The sequence below is a fragment of the Schistocerca gregaria genome, chromosome 2, assembly GCF_023897955.1.
Source record: "Schistocerca gregaria isolate iqSchGreg1 chromosome 2, iqSchGreg1.2, whole genome shotgun sequence".
Taxonomy (NCBI): domain Eukaryota; kingdom Metazoa; phylum Arthropoda; class Insecta; order Orthoptera; family Acrididae; genus Schistocerca; species Schistocerca gregaria.
Window position 1 is genome coordinate 790,719,767 of NC_064921.1, and position 13,322 is coordinate 790,733,088.

Genomic DNA, 13,322 nt, shown 5'->3' on the forward strand with positions numbered 1-13,322 from the left:
CCGAAAGATGTAGGTGTTCGTTATTTCCGTGCTGTTAGAGATTGGAATAACAGAGAATTATTCTGAAAGTGGTTTGATTAACCTTCTGCCAGGCACTTGAGAGTGATTTGAAGAGTATCCATGTAGATGTAGACGTAAAAATGTGTATAAGAGAGGCTGTGACGACTTTTCTGTCGTGTGTCTTGGGCGCCACAACGTTGTGCAGAGTTGTGGTTAAATTTTGTGCCAGTGCGACGACACTAACACAGCTTACAGCTCACATGAACTTCTCGGCTGTGGTCTGTTCTTCGCATGTGTACGCGTGTGCTTGAAGCGTCACTGAGCCCAAGGTGGCGTCGCCGGGAGGCATGCTTTTGCACCATTAGAAAGGAAGGTTGCAGGTTTCTTTGAGCCAGGTTTCAAATTTATGTGTCACAATGCGAGACAGTTATGGGGTATCAGAAAATTACTCAACGTAGATAAAAAGACAGCAGTATCATATTTCGCTGAGGAACTTGAAACTTTTAGCTCAGGACAGGAGCATGTAGAGAAACTACGACTCAAGTTAAAAAGAATAATTAACCACGAACTGGATAGCCACGCATATAGTAAAACGGTTTATGATGGGAGGGATCCTACGTAGTATGCAAGCATCATCATCATCGTTTCGTGCGGTATACAAGCGCTCGCCATCTACATGGAATGTAATCACCGTAAAGAAACTCAAGAAACAGAGGCTACTGCATAAAACGTATAAAACAAAACATAGGGCTACAGATAGAGAGATGCTGAACTAAACGCGTTTGGCTGGCAAGATAGCAACGAGTAAAGCCTCCAATTACTACCATAGCAGAGTGTTATCGAAGGACCTCTCACAAAACCCGGGGTAATTATGATCGTATGTAAAGGCTGTTAGTGTCACCAAAGTTACTATCCAGATACTCGTCGACGAGACATGAAATGAGTAATGGTAGTAAAGCAGAAGCAGAAATCAGCATGAGATTTTCACTCTGCAGTGGAGTGTACGCTGATATAAAACGTCCACGAAGATTAAAACTGTGTGCCGGATCTCCATGCTGACCATCATGGATTCCAAGAACATTGATCATGTGAAACCCATTCGCGCTTTGCCCACATGACAACCCACCCATGGATCAAGGCAGTTAGGCAGATACATAATTCTTGATTTCCGAAAATGTTTGACTCAGTACCATAAACACGCTTTTTATCGTGAGTACAACATTTGGGATATCAAGCGAGATTTGTGAGCAGAGTGAGGATTTACTGGGGCGAGGACACAGCACATTGACAGATGTAGAAGAAACTTCGGGTGTGCTCACGGAAGTAAGTTAGGACCATTGCTGTTCATGGTCAATATTAATGACGTTGCAGAAAATATCTATAGCAACCTTAGACTTTTCGCAGACGATTCAGTTTCATATAACGAAGTACCGTCTGAAAAAAAGCGGCACAAATGTTCAGTCAGACCTTGCTAAGATTGAAAAGTGTTGCAAAGACTGACAAATTGCTTTAAATATTCAGAAATGTAAAATTGTGCGCTTCACAAAAGAGTCGTAGTTGGGATCGGTCAGCTCATACAAATACTTGGGTGTAACAAGCTGTGGGGATATGAAATAGCATTATTACATAGTAGGTAAAGCAGGTGGTAGACTGCGGTTCATTGGGACAGTACTTGGGAAATGCAAATTTGCCTACAAAGGAGACTGCATACAAAACACTCGAGCGACACAGCCCAGGATATTCCTGTAGTGTGTCGGATCCGTACCGAACAGTACTATAGCAGTGGACAATGAGCGTTTACATAGAACGGCAGCACGAATGATTACAGATTTCTTTGGTCCATTAGAGAGGGTCGCGGAGATTCTGAAAGAACTGAACTGCCATACTCCTGATGATTGATGCAAATCATCCCATGAAAGCCTGCTTAGAAAGCTTCTAGAATCAACTTTAAGTGATGAATCTAGGAATATACTACAGTGCGTTAGGTGTTTCTCCCGTAGGGATTGCGTATGCAAAATCGCAGTAATTGCAGCGCATACAGAGGCATTTATGCAATTTCACCCAGTAAAAATTTCACTTCTGGAGAAGGAGTGCGGGAAAACTCCCTTTTATAAGTGAACGCGACACTGGCCTTTGACAGTGTTCAGCCAACTATGAGCAGGACAGAAAAGCAGAAGATCACTACAAAGGGACAGAAACGTCGATACCGTAAGACGAAGAACACGAAGCAGCCTAATAATCCAGAAGATTTTACCATTAATGACAGTGGCCTCAAAAGGCTGCAAACTTACACAACACGTTCTTCCCGCGAACAACCAACACTGAAATGCAATTTCTGGACGAGAAACCCGCTGCGTATACTTTTTTTTCTGTATGGCATGTAGATGGATCGCTCCTAGATGCTTTGTGTTGTTGTGCTAAAATAACCATAGGTATAACGAAGCACCTAGAACACTACATGACGTTTGTCGCACGCTGCCTTCATGTCGATGCAGTTTTACTGACACAGAAGTATATTTCTATCGACTTTTCCTTATTGTCCTGATGGCCTCACCAAACGTAATCTGTGGGCCCAGACCCACTGATCATTAAGATTTTATGAAACAGTTCAAGGTCTTGCAGAAAAGCTGGAGGCTTCTTCGCACTGTTACTTACTTGTTCAAAGTGTTGAGCACAGGTAAAGTAAGATCAAGGTCACTAAGTACCCCGCAAAAGTTCAGCGCCTTATAGTTCGGTCATTTCTTTTATACTTGTATCTCCCTTTAACTGTCATTTAAGGAATATGTAGTTCGATTTACTAAGTTTCATTTCTTGGTTACTTCAACTGGACCGTGCTTCTTAGGATTTTGACCATCACAAAAGCTCACTCCTGCATTTTGCGAGAGGTGGCGCACTGGTTATCGTACTGGACTCCCATTCGGGAGGACGACGGTTCAAACTCGCGTCCGGCCATCCTGCTTTAGCTTTTCCGTGATTTCCCTAACTCGCTTCAGGCAAATGCCAGGATGAATCCTTTGAAAGAACACGGCCGACTTCCTTCCCCATCCTTCCCTAAACCGATGGGACCGACGACTTCACTGCTTGGTCCTCTCCCCAAAATCAAACAACCAATTTCAAGATGGCCGCCGAGTGAGATCAAGGTGTTTTTTTTCGTTCGCTAAAATTACTTATATAAGAGGAAACAGCGTCAAATTTAAATTTTCTTTGTTTCGTATACTTGCTACAGAGTCTGTTCTTGTCACACCACTGAATATCAGCGTCCCAGCAGAGATTGTTCTTGAAAAAAGCTTCGTGTTATCTGAAGTCCTGATAATCGAGACATAACCCGAAATTATACATAAACATAAAAAAACTCTGTTCAAGTTTTCTTGACAGTGCAAAATTCGTCAAAAAAAGACACCTACTAGTTTCATTAGTTTCTATTGTCGCAATAAAAGTGTAATTAAACGTTTCTAAATCCTATTTAACTAACACATTTCGTATTGTTTACTAGTTAGATATACGCGATCTAGGCCTAAATTTTCCGAGTTACAAACGTTTAAAAACCTGACCAAACACTCTTGGCCGGCCGGGGTGGCCTAGCGGTTCTAGGCGCTACAATCTGGAACCTCGCGACCGCTACGGTCGCAGGTTCGAATCCTGCCTCGGGCATGGATGCGTGTGATATTCTTAGGTTAGTTAAACCTAACTAAGTTCTAGGGGACTGATGACCTCAGAAGTTTAGTCCCATAGTGCTCCGAGCCATTTGAACCACTCTTGATTATGTAAAGCCTCTAAAAGCAAAGTAATTAGTAATTCATTCTTTTCTGATTATATCTCTAAAACACTACAAAAACAACACCAACCGCATATATGACCTTTGTGTCGTTTTTTGTTTACATACAGCCAATCTCGCGTCCTTGATAAATTTAAAATATTCTTTAAACTTAATTATTCTTTCGAAACTGATCATGAGTGAGAAATGAGGGAGCTGTTACAGGGTTTTGAGCAAATGGATTAGTTGCCAATCTTGTAGGAAATATTTTCACTGGGGAATGGGGGGGGGGGGGGGGGGGATGCAGTGGTCGGGAGATCAGAAGAGGCTCTCTCCTGGAACTGCAGAGTATGTAGTAGGAACATTTTGACTGGGGAACAGGAAAGAAAAATCTCTGCCCTTCAGGCACAGTTTGAGGAAGCAAGAAGGAACTGATAAAGATCACTGGAGATAGGAAGGAGCAGGTTGGTTGGGAACTGGCAGCCGGTAGAGTGATAGGAAGAAAGAGAACGGATCTGACAGTTTTATCATCAACACCAAAAACAGGTATCTACCACTGCCAGAGTTAAGTGCAGAAGAGCCTTAGGTAGAATGAGGAGCAGGAAATGTGCAATACATTTCAACCAAGGCCAAAAAGCCTAGGAAGAAGAAAGTGGTGCTGCTAGGTAGTAGGCATGGGTGAGGTGTAGGCCCTCAGTTACAGGAAAGTTTAGGGGCAGCGTACCAGATCACCTGTATCTTCAAGCCAAATGCAGGGCTGTCATGTGATAGAGGACTTAGGCTCTTTATGTGAGGACTTCACATAAAAGGACCATGTAGTGATAGAGGTTGGGCGGAAAACAGGTTGGACAGGGATGGGGCATATGACATAGATGGTGACCTGGACAAGATGCTTCCCTGACCGTGGCACCAACATACACTTTGTTGAGCTGTTGCAGCATCATGATCGAACACACTTTGATGGAGCTGTGAGACGAATCAATGTTGGGTTAGGGTTGGCTCTGAGGGCAACCAACTTTGCTCATCTTTCTCTGGAACTCGTCGGGACTATCAACAGATGGGCTTTCACTAGGTATGGCCTACACCTAAACAGGACAGAGAAGAGAACTATAGGGGGTGGATCTTGGACCACACATGGTCAAATACCTCTTGTCATGGGTAGGAAAAGTAAGTGTTCTTTTGAATAAATCCAGACAACGGGTTCCCCTGCCTAAAGAGTATCTCTAGCAGTTTAAAAAACACTGAAACAATCACTCACAAGACAGATTTTAACACTCCAAATACCACACATACCAGATGTCACAAAGAAAAACAAACCATTGGAAAAGTAACATGGAGCATTTCACAGACTTAACAATCCTCCATCAAAACATGCAATCAATAAAAAATGAAATACAACTATTAGAAGTAGAGCTCCAATATTTGAACTGCACAGTAGTCTGTGTTACTGAGCACTGGTGTAAAGACACAGAAATCCAACATGTAGTATTATCATTGTATGAAAGGGCAAACTCTTACTGCAGAAGTGCTTCAAGGTTGGAGGATCATGTATTTATATCAGAACAGGAACACAGTTCAAATCAAGACATGATCTAAGTACAGTAAGTGTAGACAAACACTTTGAAATATCAGCTATTGAATTAACAGGGCTTCATACCACCAGTAAATAAATCATTTTGTGTGTGTATAGGTCTCCCAGTGGTAGTGTGGACACTTTTTCAATAAATTAACAGAAGTTCTAGATAAAGTCTCAAGTAGAAAGGTCAACATAATTCTGTGTGGGGATATTAACATCAACACTAATATCATAAATGAATCCAGCAGGATCCTCATAAATATCCATCAAAGTTTTGGCTTGTCCCTGTTGGTCAATGGTGCAACAACAGTTGCTATGATGACTGCAACAGTAATTGACCATGTCGCCACAAATATGGACAGGAAAAAATGTGATGTAGTTCTAAAAGATCTCGGCCTGTCGGACCATATCTGTCAAATAACAACATTAAAATCAGGCATCAAATCATTCCCTAAAGTTCAAGCCTACAAACGACATCTATCAGAAATCAAAATTAAAAGTTTGTTCAAAACAACTAGCAAAACAAAGCTTGGATGAAGTGTATAAGGAAACCAATGTGAATATGAAATTCTCTAAATTCTCCACATTACTTTAATTCAACTTTGGAAAGGCATTTCCAAAAGTATGAATATCTGTATCTTAGATACAATACTAATAGTATGAATATATACAATACATCATTTGTTTCTATTAAAAAATACGTCAATGGAGTAGAAGGAGTTGGCCACTAGTAAGTTTTTGAGGCTCCTTTTAAATTGATCTTTATTTTTAACTAATTTTTTTATATTTGCTGGCAAATTGCTGAAGATGAGTGTTCCTGAGTAGTGGACCCCTTTTTGAACTAAAGTAAGTGCTCTTAAGTCTTTGTGCAGATCATTTTTGTTCCTGGTATTGTATGTATAAACTGAGCTGTTTGTTGGAAAAAGAGATATATTATTTAGGACAAATTTCATTAAGGAGTGAATATATTGAGAGGCAGTGGTTAGTATACCCAGTTCTTTGAAGAGATTTCTACATGACGTCCGTGAATTTACTCCACAAATAATACGTATAACACGCTTTTGGACTCTTAAAACTTTTGTTTGACTTGAAGAGTTACCCCAAAATATTATACCATATGACATTATGAAATCAAAGTAGGCAAAGTATGCAAGCTTTTTCATTTTTATGTTGCCTATGTCTGCTAACAATCGAATTACAAATACAGATTTGTTAAGGTGTTTCTGCAGTTCTGTGGTGTCCTCCTCCCAACTGAATTTATTATCAAGCTGTAATCCCAGGAATTTAAGACTATCAACCTCTTCTATCTGCTCTTCTTCATACTTTATGCATATGCTGGGTGGAAATCTCTTACAGGTTCTGAATTGCATGTAGTGAGCCTTTTCAAAGTTTAATGTCAATGAGTTGGCTTTAAAACATTTATTAATATCCATGAAAATATCATTAGCAGATCTTTCTAGAACTACGCTCGACATACTATTTATTGCAATACTTGTGTCATCTGCAAACAAAACGAACTCTGCTTCTGGAAGTGTAACTGATGAGAGATCATTAATGTACACAAGAAAAAGCAACATCTCACAGAAACACACGGATAACAGCAGGTATTAAGATACCCTCCCAAACAGTTAAGTACTTCAGTTCTATGAAAAAGAGTCGCAATGATCCAGAATTCTTAAATTTCTATCATAGATACAAAAATATTTATGAGAAGGTGCTGATTGCTGCAAAAAAGTCATTTAATGACAGAATAAAATATAATGCAGAGAATAAAAGCAAAACAATCTGGGATGTTATGAAAAAGAATATGGGGAAAGGCAAACAAACACAGAATAACATACTTCTAAGGGAGGGGGATAAGGTAATAAATGATAAGGTAATAGCAAATAACGTAAATGAGCAATTTTCAAGTATTGGAGAGAAGCTACACCAAAAATTCCTCAAAACAAATATAACAATTGTACATAATGTTGCACTAAATACAATGATGTTACTTCCAACCACGGAGAATGAATTCAATACAATTGTTCAAAAACTAAAAAATAAAAAGTCATTATGCTTAATTGAAGTATCAATGTGTATACTGAGGCAATGCATAGAGATTATACAAGGCCCCTTAACAAATATAATAAATGAATCCTTAACTTAAGGGCATTTCCAGAGCAGTTAAAACAGGCAAGATTTGTAACTTTGCTTCAGAAAGGTAAAGCAGAAGACTTAGAAAATTACTAGCCCATTTCCCTGCTATCACAATTCTCAAAAATAATAGAAGCAATTATGAAAGACAGATTATTGAGTTACCTGAATAAATACAATCTTTTAAGCAATCACAGTTTGGTTTCCCAAGCGGCAAAAATACAGAGTCAGCCATAGTAGAATTCACAAAAGTTGTACTTGATGCTCTTAACAAAGATGATTGTGTCACAGGTATATTTTTTGATCTGTCTATGGCCTTTGATACAGTCGAGCACAAGATTCTATTAAATAAATTAGAAGCATTAGGAATAAGAGGGGTAGCTAATGACTAGCTTTGATCATAACCAGCAGATATGGTACAAAGAGCAGAGATAACACATACGTCAGACAGATCTAAACATTTAGCAAAACACTTATCAGATCCAAAATACAGTAATATAGGGGTTCCACAAGGTAGCATATTAGGACCAATACTATTCCTGATATACATCAATGACTTTCCCAGTATTGTTACTCATGGTGAAAAAATTCTCTTCGCTGAACATTATAGTCATTGAGAAAACAAGAGAAGTCTTTGCTGATAAAGGAAATGAAACTCTCAAAGAAGTTTGCAACTGGTCAATAAGCAATAAAGTGGAATTGAACATAAAGAAAACTAATGCCATGAATTTCAGTTTGAAGAGAGAAAATGACAATGTTAAATTAAATGCAGATGACACCTCTATAGATTGTGCAGCAAATTCAAAATTTCTAGGAATGAATATTGATTCTCAGTTGACGTGGTGTGAATACATAAAGGTACTTGCAAACAGAATTTTATCAGCATGTTATGTTGTTAGAATCCTATCATGTGTTTAACATACAGTTAGTTACATATTATTCATACGTAAACTCAATTCTTAGCTATGGCGTTTGGGGGGGGGGACATCAAATGCACAGAATATGAACACAATTTTCAAAAAGAGCCATAAGAATAACAACCACAAATAGCAGTCAGCTCAATGTAGAGATCTGTTCAAAACGCTGGGAATTTTAACTCCTTCATGTGAATACATTTACCAGTCAGCTTTACACATCATAAATAACATCGGTAATTACTGCACAAACAGGTCTGTCCATGACCATGTAACAAGATGTAGACTCAACGCACATTTACCAAGTAAAAATTAAACATAAATCTCAAAACAGCATTTTCTACCAAGGAATAAAACTGTACAATAAACTACCAAAAGAGATCAAGGATATTGCAAAAATACACTTATTTAAAAAAGCAGCTTAAAAGTACCTGTTATGCAATCCATTTCATAAATTGACAGATTACTTAGATAAAATAGAGTAGGGATTTGGTAAAAAAATATGTTACACAAATAAATAATAATAATGATTATAAAACATCCAAAATTCCACATAATACTTTCACACTATGTTTTTTTCCTTATTTTTTCCTTTTAGAAAAACTTACCACTAGTCTATGCACAGCACAATTCTGACACCTCTTCCTCTTTCTGAGTCAATATCTCACTCATTATAGATGGATGCTGACTTAGTTTTTCAGGATAGCAAATGGGAAGTTGCAGTACAGAAAATAGCCCAGAGATCACCAGTGTGTGTGTGTGTGTTCGTTTGTGTGTAGTGAGTGAAGTGTTAAGAAACAATGTGTGTATAGTGTGTGCAGTGATTGATAGTGAGATATGAGTGACCAGTGTGGCATTACATTATTTAATAAGTTATTTGTAAAAGAAGTATTGTACACCATGAGTAAATTTAATGATTGTCTTCAACTAGAAGTCTGTAAATGTATGTGTGTACGAATTAGCTTACTTTAAGTTGATCTAAACTTGTAAATACTTTGACATGTCCTATATCCTTTTAAATAGAGAGCCATGGATGAATAAACCTCCTACTACTACTTACTAATCCTACATTTGTTTCCTCAAGTTACGTTGTACCAACTAGAGGTCGGGCCTGATGGTCTAGTGATAATAATGCCATGTGGGGGAAACAGGTAGGAAGTGTTTCAGTATCGTTTTAAAGGTTTTATTCATGTTTCGCAGAGATAAGTCTGGACCTTCACTGTGAAGCCTAGAGTCAGCCATGCATCCATGCTATGGATGTTAACAAGATGTTTGTAAGCCTTGATGCACATTGGTACAGAGCATGACAGCAGTTTCTACCTTAGGCAGAGACTTGCTATGTTTGGTTACTTAGTGGACCAGTATGCTGAGCATGATTCCCTGTACCCCCAAAGATGCTAGGAAGAGTGCGCTTTTCAGTCACAGGCTTCTCTTTGATCTTTCAAATGCTTTATGGAGCATTTGCGCATTATTATTACCCTGTATTGTTTTGTGAAGCTCAGAAGATAAATCAAGAGAAATTCAGGAAAATAGAAGAAATCTATGAGTTCAAAAATATTTTCCTAGATGAAGAGAGGGAGTGAGTGGAACATCTATGACTACTGCTGATTATTCCATGGTGTCTCCAGTCGATACAGCAGAAACTTTTGGTTTGGACTACAAAAGATATCCTCATGTTCATGTCTGGTTTGAAAAAGCAAAGAATGCAATAGATTCATATGAGAAGCTTTATCATACAGATGCCACGACATTTAAAAAGTGGTATAATGGAGCAGATGCTGGTGATAAAAAATAGTCTTTATACTATAAATAACCATGCTATTAAATATCATACCTGAACAAGGTAACCCATTCACCTCATAAATGTTATTAAGAGTCTACTCACAAACATCTAAATTGTTATGCTTGTGGGAAATACAATAACGAGGCCAATGAACACAACCAATGGTGTCAGACAAGGATTCTGTATTTCTTCAACACTCTTATATACATGAAGTATTCATCAAACAGAAAATGTTGAACATAAATTGAGTTCTTTTAGATCATGACACTAGACTAAGTATAATTTTATATGCGTGTGACCTAACTCTGATTACAGAGAATGAAGATGACCTTCAGATAGGAATCTGTAGGTTGCAGCAGGTGAGATCTAAAATAGTAATGAATAGTAAAATCTTGGCGCTAGTAAAACATTTTAAATATCTGGGATGCGACATCACTTGTAAATGTAACAATGAAGTGCACCAAAAATTAAATAACTTTACTTCTGAAACAAAGTTAAAGTTTTATGACACAATAGCGATGTCTACCCTTTCTTATGGAGTAAAGCTTGGGCAACAGCAAGACACCAAGAAATAGAATACAGACTCAAGAAATGAGATTTCTAAGAAGAGTGGAAGGATGTTCAAGGGAAGATCGAAAAAGAAATGAGAATGTAAGGGAATTTTTGGTAATATATAACATAAACGAAAAAATAAAGGAAAACAGGAGATAACTGAAGGAGCATGGCAGTATAGGTGGAGGACAACTCCTGGTAAAGGCTCTCACTTACAAATGCACTGGAAGAAGAAATCCAGGAAGACCACACAAGAGATGGAGTAAAGTAAAAGGCAATTTGCCTAATGTATGAAGTGAAGAAGAAGAATATAAATAAACCTAGCCACGTTGTCCACAGACTACCTTAACGAGACTCTCTGTTTGTACTAGAAAAAACTATGTGTAAAAACATACCAGTCAATTCCAATAAAAAAGTTGTAAAATCTGTGCCTAGAAACTCAAAGGTCGCGGGATAGAATCCCAGCCAAACCACGAAGTTCTGTAGTCAGCTTTTAAGCTAGCCTTCACCTCTCAGCAATGTGAAGATTCACCAGAAACGAATTGTGGTTTGGATGCTTCGTTAAACTCTAGGACCCCTTCCCCAGTTGCAGTTGCCAAAATGGCGTTGAGTTGTAAGACTTGCACCACGTCTTGAGTCACACGAAATTAGTATTATCAACCAGAAAAGAGCGCCTGGATCTTTCTCCAACGTGTTTAACAGCGATTCCATGTTATTGTGTCCAAAAAGTGGGCTAAGTACGGAACCTAGAGAGCAGCTCCTGTCCTCTTAGAGATAGTCCTGTTCCGAGCACTAGGCTAATCTCTTGGTTATTACAATAGTTCCTCAGAGAAACATATGAAGGGAGAGAACAGTCAATATCCCGACGACAGGAGACGAGTGATGGACACCACAGGTTTTCAAAAGCACCAGCTATACATGATCGCAGCTGCATGACTACACATGGGTAAATGTAAGTGCTCTGTTCGGTTCCAGCAATCCGAACTACGGCCTTGCTCACACGCTACAGCAGTTTACGCAGTTACCGAGAGCAAGCATCGCTACTGGAACTGCGAATTTCCACTTCCCAGGAGAGCGCCACACTGCTAAATGAAGGCACTTTGAGTGTCAGCGCGCTTGGCAACGATGGGCCCGAACACAAGGGCTGCTCTGTCAGGCCCTGAAGTAATTAAACGCCCAACGCTTTCAGAACGCTGCTGCTGAGGCCACACACTCCACAGACGGCTGGCGCAGACCTCCGTCTGGCTGTTCCACTGTGCGCGGTAAACAGACACGGGCGAGGCAACCTTTTGCCCTGGAGACCGCACCAACAGTAGCTATCTGAAACGAGCTGTCAGTGGTGGAGGCGAAGAATTCAGCTTCCATTATCGTAAAACTTTTCAAATTGTGAATAGTATTTTCATTCTATTGGGGTTGGTAGCGTATTAATCGGTTTAAAATTTGTTTACTGACCGTTTCACCGTTATCTTGGGCCTTAAATTATACAAATAGGTTTACACAACTGCAGTGCGTCAAAGACAGTTAATTAACACTTTTAACTAAGCTCGCTTAGCGTTACCTTAGATTTCAATGCAGTGCCTCTGCACATCAGGTGTTAGACATTTGCCTGTTACGGTGCCTATCTCTCCCTTGTCGTTCCCAGACTACTTCTGCCTACCAGACTATAATATCTGACCTTGTAAGACAGTCTGCCACCGTTCATTATATACGGATGATCGCTCCATTTTCTTCTGTTGTTTTCAGTATTGTTTCTTGCATTAAATATATGTAGTTCTTTCCAAACTTTGTTTCTTAATCCACTTACTCTGGTGCAGCCATTCGTAGCCCTCAGAAATCTCATTTCAGCTGCCTGGATCTTAAGTTATTGTCGTTTGTAACTGACACACGACTGATGTAGGGAAATATTGGGATGGTCAGTACTTTATAGAACTTCGCTCGTATTATTTTTTGTATCTTGTTTCGGAAGGACCTGTTTATTGTTTCACCTATACTTCCAAATTTTGTTACTTTCTTTTCTATATTTTTTTTATACTTTTCTATGATAACACATTCCAGATAATTAAAATGGTTGACATGTTCTATTACTGTACTCTTATTAAATATTAGCTTTTTTGGCCATGCTTTGCTGAGTCTGAGTCTGGTTAAATGGAAAAGAAAGAAAAGAGAAAGCGCACGTTTCTCATCTGTAGGGGAACTGAATATACGTCCTAATCTCCTTCTGTCTCCCATCTCTGCCCTTCTTCTTCTCTCCTCTTTTTGTCCATCACCTCCTCCATCTTTCTCTGACCTTCTCCTCCCTGTTCTCCCTCCATCTCTTCTTGCCCCCTCTCGCTCCTCTTCTATCTGTCCATCACCTTCTCTCCCCTTTGTTGCCCATATTCTCCTACCCCCTCTCTCTTCAACTTCTCCTGTCCCCTCTCTATGTCCATCTCCTCCTTTCCACTTTCTATCTCCACTTCCTGCCGTCCTATCTTTTATTCGCCACCCTCTCTGACCTTGAGCCTTGTTTAGTGTAATGGCAGGGTGAATTACTTAAAACTTCCACCGCAGATATTGCAAAAACGGAAAGTGTTATTGATGTGCGGTTTTCATATAAAGGATTGGTAG